This window comes from Triticum aestivum, chromosome 4B (genome assembly GCF_018294505.1).
Source record: "Triticum aestivum cultivar Chinese Spring chromosome 4B, IWGSC CS RefSeq v2.1, whole genome shotgun sequence".
NCBI classification, from domain to species: domain Eukaryota; kingdom Viridiplantae; phylum Streptophyta; class Magnoliopsida; order Poales; family Poaceae; genus Triticum; species Triticum aestivum.
Genome location: NC_057804.1, coordinates 72387523 through 72390066, shown reverse-complemented (window position 1 = coordinate 72390066; position 2544 = coordinate 72387523). Strand labels below are relative to the sequence as shown.

The 2544-nt window shown below is 40.7% G+C and overlaps 1 long non-coding RNA gene across 18 annotated transcripts in view; it reads left to right on the top strand.

Annotated features, from left to right (window-relative positions):
* Nucleotides 1–2544, top strand: part of LOC123091090 (uncharacterized) — a 4127-nt gene continuing 1583 nt past the window's right edge. For 3 of the 18 annotated variants that reach the window (XR_006442796.1, XR_006442786.1, XR_006442785.1), the window contains exons 1-3: nt 1–359; nt 448–1019; nt 1108–2243. This is a non-coding gene — a long non-coding RNA (uncharacterized lncRNA). Of the gene's footprint in view, nt 360–447; nt 1020–1107; nt 2278–2544 lie in introns of all 18 variants that reach the window. The other 15 variants (XR_006442790.1, XR_006442783.1, XR_006442788.1 and 12 more) reach the window with 12 other exon arrangements.

Here is a 2544-nt window from a genome sequence, read left to right as displayed (position 1 = left end):
GAAAAACGCGTGGGGGTTTGGCTGGGCCTCTCACACACGCAACATCTCTCGTTTTGTCTCCCCACTCACCGTCTAGGGTTGGCGCCGCCGCCGCCGCCGACGACCTGCCGCCCCAGCGCTCCTCCCACGCTGGCCACCGATGGAATGCCCGCTTCTCCCCCTGGTCTTCTGGCATCCTCGTAGCAAGCTACGGCGCTGCTCCTCCCTACGACACCGATGGCAAGGCGGCGACAACCCTGCCATCTTTCATCGGTGATGCTCCTCCCCCCGGGCCGCGGCAAGGCGTGTTGATCCCGTAGTTCCTGGACGTGGGGAAGGTTGGCGCACAGGTACAATGAGACGACGATTCGGAAGGCTAGGTGAGCCCTCTCCCTCTCTTTTGCCCTCTCATTTGTTTTTGGTTCTCCCACCACCTGTCTCTCTAATCTCTGTTTGATTATATTCTAGGTGAGCATTATGTTTGGTTTTTGGTGGTTGGTCTGTTGATAACGAGATTTAAGGTTTGGTGCTGCGATTAGAAAATTATCCGAACGAGAGAAGGAAGAAGGATTTTTCAGCAGCTATTGAAGGTGCGAGCTATTGCCATGGAAAGGGTGTCTACCACTGAGACCTTAAGATACTGACGACCGAAGCTTCTTTTTTCTTTTGAAGCAGTCCGGGCATACGATTATCTATCATTATTATTTTCCATGTATCATGTACTTCGCGAGATAGCCAGTATGGCTTGATTGCTCTGTCTCTTTTCTTCCTGACTTATCCCAATATTACATGTTACAACCAAAAAACGTTCTTATTGACCGGGAAGGCAACATCAAAATCTCTGATTTTGGTCTCAGTGCTTTACCTCAACATCTTGGGGTATGATAGACTTATCGGTGATTTCATTGTATTGAGCATTATATTTTTATTGATTTTTAAACGAGGATATTTTAATTTAATTGAATTTAAGATCTGCAACTTTTCAAAATGACGGATTGCTGCATACAACCTGTGGTAGCCCCAACTATATTGCACCTAAGGTAAGAGACTGTTTACCTTCAGAGTTCAGACCATTTATCTGTTTTACAGTATACAGTATTTGCTAATTCTTGTGCCAAATATATCCAGGTTCTGCAGAACAGAGGAGATTACAGATCACTGTCGGGTATCTAATCTTGTGGAGTAACTATTTACATAATTCTCGTAGGACACCTTCCATTTGATGATCGAATTAAGGTTGTTCTTTATCAGAAGGTAGGCAGTCATTAAAAACTTAATACTTGATCTTTGAAGCCATTCCAATAGTACTACTGTTATCTGGTTGGATGTAGATTTCAAAGGGTGATGCTCAGATTGCGGAGTGGCTTTCGCCAAAAAGCTCTGATCGGCTTTTCATGCACTAGCTCATCAATTGCCACTTCGAATCTGTTGTATGTAGGTTAAGATTCAGTTTCACCTACTGTCTAATTTACATGAATGCCGGTATCACTCCATGGATTATATATTAATCTACTTTAGTCACTGTTTCAGATTTTGCCTTCATGATTAATTATATGGATGCTTAGTTGTAGCCATCATGCCTGTCATAGTTCAAGTTTTTTACTTTTTCATTCATGCCGGTTGCACATGGGGGATGAGATGACTTCTGCATGTCTTCTATTTTTGTAAAGTGTCTACCTGAGTTCTTCACATGGTGCCTTGGTTTCATTGGAAATATACTAAAAAGATATGTGCATATCATGGATCTTGTCGTGTCAACCAAAAACAGCTTCTTCTTAAAAGATGGATTTGTTTGAGCCTCAACTGGTGCATCTTTTGCTGCATCAACTAGGGCTGAAAGGACTAAAATTATTCAACTTTGTTACTAGGTATCTGGTCATAGGTATTGTAAATACTAAATAGTATGATATCCTTTTATGAAACAAATTTTCTTTCTGTTTGACATTGATGTGCTTGTGATTTGCTTTCCAGGTTATCTTTCTTGAGAACTTACTGGTTTACCAATTTGAGATTTGTTTCATCATGTTTTTATACCATGTCATCAGGATTTTCATTTGTTCTTTTGCCATACAAACAAGATATTGCAGTGCTTCAGGGTTTTCAGTTGTTCTTCTGCCATACCATCTGTGTGCGTGTATATTGCTGACATACAGTTTCCTTTTTGTTGTGCAGAAGTGCTTATATTTTCTCATGCCCTCAACTACTATTTTAGCTTCAGTATGCTCTGAGTATAAGTATAGCCGCTACAATGGTCAGTACCAAGGGTGAGTGCCTCCACGTTTGAAGATGATCTCACAGGTGCCTATAACTATGCTTCTTTTAATTGGTAAAAAGAAACTATGCTTCTTTTATTCTCTTGGTTGAATGTTAAACAAGAAAAAGAATAGTATTTGTGTCGCCTTGATAGGCACACACATTATTTATTTCGTGCAAGTTCTCTTATGTGAGATTCTTACTGTAGTATTTTCCAAAATACTACGCACTGAATATTCTGACCATTAATTCTTACTAATAATAGGCTTCTTGGGAAAAAATGGGAAATGAATATATAACAAGGCGTGTGTT